A 12,515-nucleotide genomic window follows, 5' to 3' on the forward strand; every position below is an offset into this window, starting at 1 on the left:
CAGGGGCATTGCATTACATGTGTATATAAATAATCAAGTACATGACACATGTACAGTCCTCTCACATCATTGACTTATGCCAGCCAATGAAAATGCAGCACACAAATTAAGCCCAATCACCACCATTCCTCTCCAGTTCTCTGTGATGTCACAAGGATACTATTTTACAATGACCTGAATTATTGTTCTGGTCCTGACTATAATCATAATAATTAGATACAAGAACATTAATATCTTTGTTTAATTGCATATATCATTTCTTCAAATATAGCTTACTGAGAGGGTCGAACGGGCAAAAGAGCAATGCTATTGAGTTGGGTGTTAGGCCTCTCTTCACTTAGCTTGACTGTTAGTAGGGTTAGTAAGAAGCCCTTTGTTATCCAGAGGAGTATGGAAAAAAGTGAGACACTCCCAGAAAAATTCTTAAAAAGCCAGTTTTTAATTGTCATTCATGAAGAAATTAACAGGTTTACTTGTCAATTCCCAGAAAAATCATTGAGTAGTTTATTTTACATCGAAAATTATTCAAATAATTTCTGTAATTACAAACAAGCACACAGAACAAATGCTGTCTGTTTTGGGCAGAAACACTAGGATTCTAGTCCTCCAAAGAACTGTGCATGTGCTTAACTTTACACATGGGAGTAATTCCACTGAAAGTCAATAGGATGGCTCACGTGCCTAAAGCTGAGTGTTTGCATAAATCTGGTCTGAGGCCTAGACTCAACAAAAAGGTTTTAAGTGCAAAACTCAACTCTTTATTAGCTACGGAGTCACAACCTGCATAATGTAATAATTTGGAGCTAGTGGCTAGTTCCTATGCAAATCAAATTGTCATGCTGTGCCTGTGCAAGCAAGAGTATTTAACTCTATCAAGCCTCTTTATTGGGAGCATTGTTTCCTATTTTCAGCATAACTGGTTCAAAATAATGTGAAGAGGTCAACTGGTTTTTGTTAGTAGCAATTTGCTATCATAGAGAAAATAAAAGGAAAATGTGATTGCTTCACAAGATGGGGAGTAAGTATTTTATTGTCTTTTTGTTTCAGGATTTTAGCTTTCCTGGAGAAATTGATACTTTTAAAGTGTACTGTATGGTACCATGACTGACTTGTTGAATGGGCTGTCGCTTCCTGTGATCCACTGATGCCTGTTATAACTTTAGATTAAAAAAACAAAACAAAAACACTAATGAACAGAAATGGGTTTATTGCTTCAGACAATGATAATTAATCTGAGCTTTCCCCTAATTTAAGGGCTTGTCTTCACGTACATTGCTATAGCAGCACAGCTGCCCCAGCTCTAGCGCGTTAGTGAAGACGCTCCCACGCTGACGGGAGAGCTTCTCCCATCAGCGTAGTTAATCCACTTCCTCGAGAGGCGGTAGCTATGTTAGCGGGAGAATCTGTCCCACTGACATCATGCTGTCTACACAGGAGGTTAGGTCAGTATAACTACATCACTCCGGGATGTGGATTTTTCACAACCCTGAGCGATGTACTTATACCAGCATAGGTCTGTAGTGTAGACCTGGCCTAAGCCAAACTGAATTCAAGCCACTCCTGAGTTTAGAGAACTGGAGTTACCTTTAATAAACTTTGTGATGCTTTGTAAGAAGCACTGCCAGGAATGTGGGGAGAATGTTCTCACATTTTTCTTATGGTATTCCAGGCTGGCTAAGATCAGACTTTTCCCAGATATTTCTAATATTTCCTGACTACATGACATTTTCAGACTCACAGTCAAAGTGGTTTACTTTAGCTGTTGTCGGAACTAAATCACCAAAGTGGAGATTGTTAGTTTGCAATCTATCCTGGAGGATGGGTACCATGTTGTTGCACTGCTGTAGCCTATGAGGGAGATTTGACTCTCCTTGGGTCACAGTCTACCTTCTGGTCTCCTCACGGCTCCTGGAGGGCATAAACTGCTCCAGGTCTTTATCTGTCACACCATATACTCCCCAGTGTGCTGGTTCATGTCCTTGGGAGCATTAGAGAGGATGGAGTAAAGTTACCCCCCACTGCTATTCTTTCGTGCCTATCTGAATGAGCGTGGAATGAAATGACTTTGTGGATCTGCGACCCCAGCAAGTAGGAAGCAGGGATATAGCACACCAGCACACGTGAGTAAGGGGGAAATTACTTAACATCCCCTAGCACCCTTGTGCAGGACAGGCCTCAATGTGTCTCCCCAATTTTTTAAGGTTGCCCATTAAGGCTAATAAACTAGAAAGACATATGCCACAATAGGGCCTGACTTGAACTTTTGGGGCTGTTCTGCACCCACCCAAATGCTTGGCTTGCCTCCATTCTCCTCTCTAGGCCAGGCTTCCTGGTCAGAGTACATCTCCCCTTATACACCATGGTATCCTCTCTGGGTGAGGGGTCATGGCAGTCACATAGCTGCAGTACACCACGACATAGTCCAGCTGGGGAGCCTAGCTGGGAGATGAGAATGATACATTCACATTATAGGCATGAGGCACCATAGCCGCAATTCAGAATTGAAATATTTTGGTTTTCAACTGTAATATATCAGTTTTCTGGGGTTCTGTTTTTACACATCTAAATATTCCATGGAAATCAGACACCTTTCAAGAAAATGTCATTTAGTTGAAAATTCAATTTCCGCTGAAAAACGGTTTTGATGGAAAGTTTTCATTAACAGCCCTCGAGGGTTACCTGCATGAGTAAATACTGTAGGATTGGCCCCTGAGAATGATTCACTTGAAGATATGTTTATCTCATTAGGTTTAAATCACGCCAGCATGGGGGCCAAGGTAGAACTTGGACTGGAGGCTCTCTGAAGCCCTAGCTAATAGTTTAATCTACGGAGAACCTGGGCTGGTTTTAACTTCAGAATTACATACAGTTTTATTCCCCAGAGTAAAGAATACATTGTTTTCCTAAGAACAGAAAAGTGGGCAGTAAGTGAGAATAAAGTGAATGGCTGGATACAAAGACGGCGCTTAATTCAAAATAGCAAATACAATTTAATAAGCAGCTAAACTATGATCATTTTTATTTATTGGTTTGTAAATGTATTTTAAAAGAGACTGGTTTTCCTGCACCTGGACAGGCTGCTTTAATGTACGTCTCTGTTATTAGAGCTGTAATGAACAAGCAGTCCTAAGTATGTGCGCTTTAGTAAGGCTGTAGAGCTGGAAGATTAATGAGATGAGGCTGCTGAAAGGCACAGATTGTTTCACGCTTCTATAGTGCTCCTTAGCTCAGGGCTGGTTTGAAAATGTACAGCATTGTTCACTAAAGCCCATAACGGGTTTCTTGGGTCAGACAGATGTCAGAATAATCTAGTAAGGTACAGACTGTTAGAGACCATAGTGCTAACAAACAGGCAATGGGTTCAAATGTGATTTAAATTGGGTATTAAATGATTAACCCTGAGAGCAATTACTCTGCAGATGAGTAATCTGTCCCACAGATTTGTAGCACTTCCTTTCTTCCGGTTCAATCCCCAAGGTTGCCCCAGTCATTTTCCAGGTAATACCATTACCATCTCCCGATGAAAGATTTGGTCCTGCTGTTCTCATAGCCCTCCTGAAAATGCCTCAGCCCATCCCCCTTAAAATGATTTCCTTGCTCTCCCACGGCTAGTGTTCTCCAACAGCCCTTGCTGGCTGTAGTCTGGTCTTCCCATTTCCGGCATTCTGGTTCCTGATAGAACAATCCAGTTGAGAATCAGCTGCAGAGAGAGAGAGGATTCATGAGCAACCTAGGGTGAAGGCTAGAGAGTATTTCTGGCAATGGTAAAGCAAGGCTTCAGGGAAGAGTCCCAACCTCCCCCAGTTTCCTGCTGCTGAAAACTCCTGGATCTCACAACAGCCACTCCCACCAGACCACCTTGCTGATCCTTAAACAGACAGTTCCCGGGTGCTGTGCACTTAAGAGGTGGCCAGTGTCTGAAGGGTTAAATGAAAAGCATATAGCTGGAGAAGTTATCCTTGTGCATCAGTTACCTTTTCGCTCTCCCCCACCCATATCTCCCATTGTTGTCTCCATTCGACCACTAACTGGGATTTGATCTTTTCCATTAAAATCAAACAGAAACAACCTTCAAGTATCATCTTTTTCAAGACCCTGACAACACAGCAAGATAAGATCTCTCTGCTACTTTTATGGTTTTTTTCTCAAACTGATTTTAAGTTAAGTCCCATGTAACAATGAAATAGGAAAACATATGGTAAATGAAGGCAGCATATCATACAAAGAAACTACAATAATATTTTTCTGTTGGATGATGATTGATTTAATTTCCTAAAGTATACTAGGCAGTGTGTTAAGGTAATCTGATATTCACAATATCCCAGATCTCTCTATTATAGCATAAACAATTTGTCCTGCTAATTTGCGGCCAGTATGTAACCTGTGTTTGCATATATGGGTGGGTAATGGTTAATTACTAAACAGTTCTTTTTATTAGAGCTGCACACATAGGTTGGAAACAGTTATTAAATCAGCAGTATGCAATGTTTATGAAAATCATGTACAGTTACAAGCATGTCAGTCTAATTAAATCTGTCAGCAATAATTCTGGAAAATCTAAACAAATACATTTACAAAAAATAGAGAAAGTGATTTTGAGGAAGGTCCTCCTTTCGTTTTCTTTCTAAAAAGGACATGGGTTTTTGTTTGTTTGTTTTTCCAATTGACAGTTTTGCAAAGGCTCGTGCAGTGTTTTGATTTTTCATGCTGTAATATTCGTCCCAAGTGGATTTTAAGAACCCCACATTTAAAGATCTGTCTGGGCATGCGTGCATGCTTGCGTTGTTTCCTAGCAGCATGGGTTTCATAGTGGTAATGCATGCCACATATTATGATATCATCTGCGCTTGTATCCATATGTATTTACATGTAAACCAGATTAACCTTTCGACCTGTAGCTCTGCAGGAAGACAAGACTGTTATTCAAATAGTTGCTTTGATGGATCTGTCTGTAAAATGTAACATTATTTTGCAAAATATGTTGATTTTATTTTCATTTGCAGGCTGCTTATTAAAGAGCACTGAGAAACAGGCACCTTGACTATCTAGTATGTCCATTTTACTGAAACTTGCTGACCCATTTCAGCAAAACACTTAACCATACATGTGACATCAATAGCAGTTAAGCATATGATTAAGTACTTTGCTGGAAAAGGTTGGATTTAAGAATGTGCTTAAGTTTTCTGTTGAATAAGGGCATAGCAGTTTTATCTGTGATAATAATCAGAGCTGCTGAGAAAAGCATCATTATATGGATATGGCCCTATGCAAGCATCTTATTCATAAAACCAATGACAAAACTGAGTATTGCCACTCTGAGTGGACACAACTGGACTTGTTATATTAAAGGACACATAGGCATACAAGCAAGAAAAATTTAAAACCTACATCATTGCTGGGGAAGTGCTAAAATACTGGTCCAGGCAGGTGTGCATTATTCTGTTGGGCAAGTCTTACTACATTTATATTGTATTAAAGTTTTTGCTGCATACTCGTTTTGAAATGACAAAATCTCTAATAAAGACACTATGTCCAAAATTTCCAAAGCTAGGAGCCTAAGGTTAGGCTTCTAAATTTGCAGTTAGGATTGTAAGTAACTGGCTTGATTTTCAAAAGTGCAGAGCACCCAGCAGCTCCCATTGATTTTAGTGGGACTAGTCAGGTGAGTAAAGTTACTTATAATTAGAGCTGGGTGTAATATAGTTTTCCCATCATTGGAAAAATGTTAAGATTTTGAAATTGTATTCCTTTATTATCATTTATGTTATCATAGCACCTAGGAACCCTATTAATGACATACTTTGGGACATTCCAGACCAATACCTCGATGACATTGCTATTGTTTCTGACAATGCTGAACACACCACGCACATATGTTCTGTCTTGAAGAGGCTAAGCCTACATGGCCTCTATGGGAAGCTAGAAAAATGTGCTTTTGATCAGCCCTCCATAGGGCTATCTCCGGCTGGTATGAAAATGGATCCATGCAAGGTAAAGGCTGTCCTTGTGTGGGTGGCACTGCAAAACATTTGTGAACTATGTTTCCTGAGGTTCACAAACTTCTATCAGCAAAAAAACCGAGGAGTCCTTGTGGCACGTTAGAGACTAACACATTTATTTGGGCATAAGCTTTTGTGGGCTAGAACTCACTTCATCAGATGTATGAAGTAAAAGATACAGGAGCAGGTATAAATACATGAAAGGATGTGGGTTGCTTTACCAAGTGTTAGGTCAGTCTAACAAGATAAATCAATTAACAGCAGGATACCAAGGGAGGAGAAATAACTTCTGAAGTGGGAAGAAAGCGACCCATTACAGACAGTTGACAAGAACGTGTGAGTAACAGTAGGGAGAAATTAGTATTGGTGAAATTAAGTTTAGGTTTTGTAATGACCCAACCACTCCCAGTCTTTATTCAGGCCTAACCTGATGGTATCTAATTTGCAAATTAGTTCCAGTTCTGCAGCTTCACGTTGGAATCTGCTTTTGAAATTTTTTTGTTGAAGAATTGCCACTTTGAGGTCTGTTATTGAGTGACCAGAGAGATTGAAGTGTTCTCCTACTGGTTTTTGAATGTTATGATTCCTGATGTCAGATTTGTGCCCCACAAGATCTGCTCACCTTCATGCAATAAGCCTTGGCCCATGGAATACCTCCAGTCAAGCAGGAACCCATAAGTAAGGAACCCCAGGATGTCCAAGACGGGGTAACCTACATAAAAAGGCATATGTTTGTTCCTCCCAGGCCTTCAAGGACTACAGCCCTACAAACATGTCTTGACTCCCCTTCCACTCGCCTCCCTCCAGCAGGACATTTGGGCTATTTAAAAACTCAGTGCCTCGTCTCTCATGTCTTCTGGTGACCACACATGTGGGCCACAGTGCAGGCCTATGTGGCTTCTTGCAGTGTAAGCAGCCGCTCCAAGACATCGCTCAATTAAACCCCTTGGATTACTGCACCCCATCGAGACTTCAGCTGGCCCCGGACAGTCACCATCTTAGATTTTTGTAGTAAAACTACCCAAGTACAAAGGGTTCACAACCATTCTGACAGTGGTGAACCACCTCGTAAAGATGGCCATTCCATCCCCTGCACTGGCCTACCGTCCTTTCAGGAAACTGCCCAGCTCTGGGTGTCCATCTCCATGGCCTCCCAGAGTGCATCATCTCTGAGCATAGTGCACAGTTTATCTCCCACTTCTGGAGAGATGCTCTCTGGATTTGGGGCATATGCTCCTACCTCTCCTCCACCTACCACTCTCAAACAAACAGGCAAGCAGAGGGAACCAACCAGATCCTGGAGCAGTATCTTCAACGCTACGTAAACTTCCACCAGAACAACTGGTCTTGGCTGCTACCTCAGGCAGAGTTATGTACAATAAGGCAGATCAGGTGTCTATGGCGCAAAGCCCCCCTTTTCTTTTTCTTTTCTTTTTTTCCAAACTATGGCTTCCACTCTTGGTTCTGCCCAGAGCTACCTGCCACTTCCCACAACCCAGCAGCCCCGGACTGAATACAATACATATGTCAAACCCAAGATGACTTCAGAGTTCACCTGGAGGATGCCAAGAAGAGCTACAAAACGATATGTGGATGGTCAATGGCAGGAAGGGCCTACTCTTTCAGTAGGCCAGAAGGTATGGCTCTTGCCTAAAAACCTACACAGGAACAGGCCATCTAGTAAATTGTACTACCAGTTCCTTGGTCCCTACAGAATTTGCCAGAATATTAACCCAGTAACATTTGAACTCAACTTGCCCCATTCTCTCAGAATACAACCAGTTTTCCATATATCACTCCTGAAGCCCCACACTGAGGACCCATTCCCTCACTGTTCTCAACTAATTCTCAACCAGCATTGTTCAAAACCATGATGAGTATATCATCCATGAGATCCTTGATGCCAGAATCAGACAGATTAGACTTTGGTATCTTGTGGATCCACCCTGGAAAACCTGGCCTGCTGCTGCCCAGAGGGTACCCTAGGGCAGTGATTCTCAACCAGAGGTATGAGTACCCCTGGGGATACGCAGAGGTCTTCCAGGGGGTACATCAACTCATCTAGATATTTTCTTCATTTTACAACAGGCTACATAAAAAGCACTAGTGAAGTCAGTACAAACTAAAATTTCATACAGACAATGACTTGTTTATACTGTTCCATTTACTGTACACTGAAATGTAAGTACAATATTTATGTTCCAATTGATTTATTTTATAATTACATGATAAAATGAGAAAGAAAGCCTTTTGTCAGTAATAGTGTGCTGTGACACTTGATTTTTATGTCTGATTATGTAAGCAAGTAGTTTTTAAGTGAGGTGAAATTTGGGGTATGCAAGACAAATCAGACTCCTGAAAGGGGTACAGTGGTCTGGAAAGGTTGAGAGCTACTGCACTAGGGGAAGGGATGATGTGAGGGATGGTGAGCCTCAAAACCAGGCCAGTAGGTCCCCAGGTAGTGCTCAGACCATAGCTGCCTGAATGACTGGAGAAGGGGGCCAGTAAAACTTCAGCTCACTAAGGGCTCCAGATACAAAGCTCCTGATCTGGGGAGACATCCAGCCCCACTGATTGGCTAGGAAACTATATTTAAGCCAGAAAGAGGCACAGGAAGTTGTCTGCAACTAGAAGAATCCTTGGCTGGCTGCTACTCTGGGTCCTTCCGACTTGCCTGACTCCTGAGCCCTTCCTTCCTGGCTTTTCTAGCATTCCAGTCCATTACTGGTTCCTGTCCTCCTTATTCCAGATGCTCATCTGTTGCCAGTTCCTGCTTTCCTGCCTTTCCCTGTTCCTACACCCTACCCCTGATGCTGGCTCTAGCTCTGACCTTTGGCATGGCACCTGCCTCTGAACCCAGCTCTGACCCTGGCTCTGATCCCAAGCTCTTGACTATAACCATTAGGCCTGACCACCCAAGCCCCATCCCTGTTCATAGTTATGGACCAAGATCCATCCTGATAGGCACTGTAAAAACACAGGCAGGGGTGGGGGGAGGACAAAAAAAAGATAATCCCTTCAAAAGAGTTTAAGATCAAATAAGAATCAGGAAAAAAAGTCAAAATCTCAAAGATCTTCATAAACTAACAATTCCAAATATATTTCAGTTTGCATCAAACAGAATGTTTTGTTTAAACATTTTCTAAATGTTTCATTTAAATGTCCACCTTTTTAATTTAAATTGTTTACTATACTTAGCTTAAATTTCAAAATGAAATGTCATTTAGAATAAAAAGAACTAATTTTTGGTTGTACAATTTGGAAACATTTTTTTAAAAAATTTAAACGAGAAATTTGCCAAAAACCAACCCTTTCCACTGAAGGTTTTCAGTTTCAATTAATTGGTGATGTCTGACCAAAAAAGAGCTTTGTTGAAAAATTCCCAACCATCTCTATTTATACTGCCTAGCTTTTATAAAGCGCTTTCCATCAATAGATCTCAAAGCACCTGACAAAGGCAATTAATATCATTATGCCCATTATACAGATGGGGAAACTGAGCCAGAGAGCAGGAAGTGATTTGCCCAACAGCTGGGACAAGAATCCAGATCATGAGAGTCCTAGTCCAGTTCTCTACCCACTAGACCCTTCTCTTATGTCCTAAGTTATACCCCTGCACATCCTCAGTAATTCCATTGGCTTCAGTTGATTTACTTTGGATGTATACAGCTGTAACTAAAAGCAGAATATGCTCCAATGTGTACAAGAGGCTTTCCTACTCTGTTGAAATCAATGGGAGCTTAATCATGGACTGCAGCAGATGTGGGATCAGTTATCAAATTTCCTCCTGCTATCTCACAAAGAGTCAGCTTTACAAATATTTATAATTTTGTAAGCATCACCAACAATATCTTTCACCTTCGAAAATGTCCCACTATATGAGTAATATACATGTAAATATTTTAGTTATGTAAATACGTATTTTAAAATGTTAGAGACAAAGGTGAAGAATTTTGACTTCATCATTTTTTGGTTTGGTTTGATTGAATACTGCAACATGGCTATTTTTACTGGAAAAGAAGATGGTAGCTATTATTATTACTGGAAAGTCCCCCTGGAGTACTGAGCATCTTCATCTTCTACTGATGACCAATGTACTTGTAGGTATTAATAGGATTTCATCTATTATTGAGCACCCCAGATTTAGCACCTGTCTTTGTTCCTGGGAATCCAAGCCATTGTGTCTCTTGATTTGGCTCGGAAGATCCAGTTACAATGGAGATTCTCACATTTTGTATCATTTTACAATTGCGGTTACATGTGGGTTTCGGTAACTAAGAAAAGATGATGCACATATTCTTAATATCACTTAGTTGTTATTGTATCTCCAGCTCTTCTGTTTCACCTATTTATGTCACTGGGGATGGACTGGTTTTTGAGGAGCTCATTGCTTTTAGAAGTGCTTTTCTCATGGGGGCATTTAAGATATTCAGAACAGCTTTCTCTGTTGAAGAAATTCAACAACAAAGAATAGAACAGCTTGATTAATCATATTTTTACAGTTAAATACGATAGAGCTGCCAATACTTTATTATTATTGTTATTATTTTAAATAGCTGCACTCTAGGATATATTAATCAGTAATTGGGAATGTCTAGGGGAGGAGGGGAAGACTTGAGTTGTATAGATGAGGAGGGTGGAATGGTTATCATCACAGCATCCTTCACAAAATATGTCATATCAGGAAGCTTTCCACAGCTGTAGTTTTCAGTCTTTATTAGATCTATTATGCAAACACAGAAATCTTCTGAGTCAGCAAAAACACAGTAAGTTGGTATGTGGTGTTCATACAGCCATGTAAATTACTCACCTTAATCACAGAAGAGTTGATTGAAGTGGAGGTTGATTGGTTAATTTGTTCTCAACCTTGAAGAACCCATGAAAATTGATTGTTATAGTAGTCATTTAAAAACATGTATGTCTTTCTTATGGTTTAGCTACATCCCAAAGACACATAAGAACTCTTGCATCATTATTAAAAATGAAGTAAATCATGCCAGGCCTTCACTGTTGTTACTTATAAATTTGACAAATTCCTTCCGGTAGTGGTACCTGTAAGTCATGCACAATGTCTTCTGTTCCACAACTGGATTACAAACAGGAACAGTTCCCGAACAAATCATTGCTGTCATGGAGATGGTGGAGACCTCTGCAAATACGGGAAATACCTGTATTATTCTTTATAAATAGCATATGCACCTCAATTTACCTGCGTGATATTATCCTGTGTGGCTACATAGAGTTAAATCAAAGGAAGCTGTTAAGAAGAATCAAAAGGAAACAACAGGCAAAGTTAAGCACAGCCCTGAGAATACCCTGGGTTCTTGGGGAAACAATGAAGAAGCTATTTATTGGGGAATGCCCCCTGCCTGGCTTCATCTCGGCTTTCAAGTTTACTTTCCCCAGACCTGAGCCTAAAACCTTAAAGATGCTGGCCTAGCGAAGAAAAGGCTGGGAGAGTCCATGAGCACAGACAGGGATGCAAGGACACAGATTGAATGAGAGAGAGAGAGAGAGAGACAACATGCTGCAGAAGGACAGTCTGCTTCTCCCAACCCAGAGATGGAGGTAGCTGGGTGGAAGAGAACTTACTAAAGCTTTCAAGGCAATATTTTTTTTGTTTTATCCTGTTACTCTACATGTTACGTACCTGTGGGTGAATTAATAATGCCTTGTTTAGAAGAAGCTGTTACATTTTAGTCAGCCACTGTCACAGGTTCCCAGAGGAAAAGGCCTAACCCAGTTGGGCCTGTCAGGTTAACACAGTTGGTAAGCACGGGGGAAAATAGTTCCCTATGTATTTGTGCATTCCCAAGGAATTAATCAAACTAGATGCACAAATAGGGAACTGCATCTGCTAAGTGCCATTTATAAAGGTCACCATTTTCTGTCACCACTACCAGTGTTCCCTCTAATTTTTGACAAGCCGTGTGCGCAAAAAATTTCTTCTGTGCAAATTGTGCTTTTGTGCAAATTTTTGTGCGCGTGGTGTTTCGCCATGTGTGCCGGGTTTAGGATCTGTGTGCGCACACACACATGCACAGCTTAGAGGGAACAATGACCGCTACCACCATTCACAACAGTCATTATTCTACAGTAACTGCACAGTATGAGGTGCTGGGTTCTGTCCTCACTGATGACTGTGGTGTTTATGTGTATCATAGTGATTGATGTCTGCCTGCGAGATGAGCTCTAGTGCTGCGGAGTTTTTCCCCCTAACAATGATGTCACAATATTTGCACAGCAAGCAGTCTGAGCGTCTTACTTCTTGTGCTCACCCCTATTTGATAGTAAATTTGTGTGTCATTCAGCATGGTGTCATTTGTGTGTCATTCAGCATTTCCCCTGTCAAGAATATATTAAATATACAAAAAACAAGAAAAGAAATTGACCATTGGATGCAAACCTGTGATAGCTTCAACTGGTCCTGTGCAGAAGGTTACATCTTCCAAGAGCTGCAGCTGAACAATAAAGTAACTGCCAATAAATTCTCTTTTTGTATTCAAAATCCCAGTC

At 40.8% G+C, this 12,515-nt stretch overlaps 1 long non-coding RNA gene across 1 annotated transcript; it reads right to left on the reverse strand.

The window, feature by feature from the left end:
• Positions 1-3,115: 3,115 nt before the first annotated feature.
• Positions 3,116-11,132, reverse strand: LOC311523122. The gene is made up of 3 exons (XR_014712272.1): positions 11,052-11,132; positions 10,810-10,865; positions 3,116-3,700 (listed from the first exon to the last, which is right to left on the reverse strand). It is a non-coding gene; the product is annotated as an uncharacterized lncRNA (long non-coding RNA).
• Between the last annotated feature and the right edge of the window lie 1,383 nt (positions 11,133-12,515).

The sequence above is a fragment of the Lepidochelys olivacea genome (assembly GCF_965140295.1).
Source record: "Lepidochelys olivacea isolate rLepOli2 genome assembly, chromosome: 7".
Lineage (NCBI taxonomy): Eukaryota > Metazoa > Chordata > Testudines > Cheloniidae > Lepidochelys > Lepidochelys olivacea.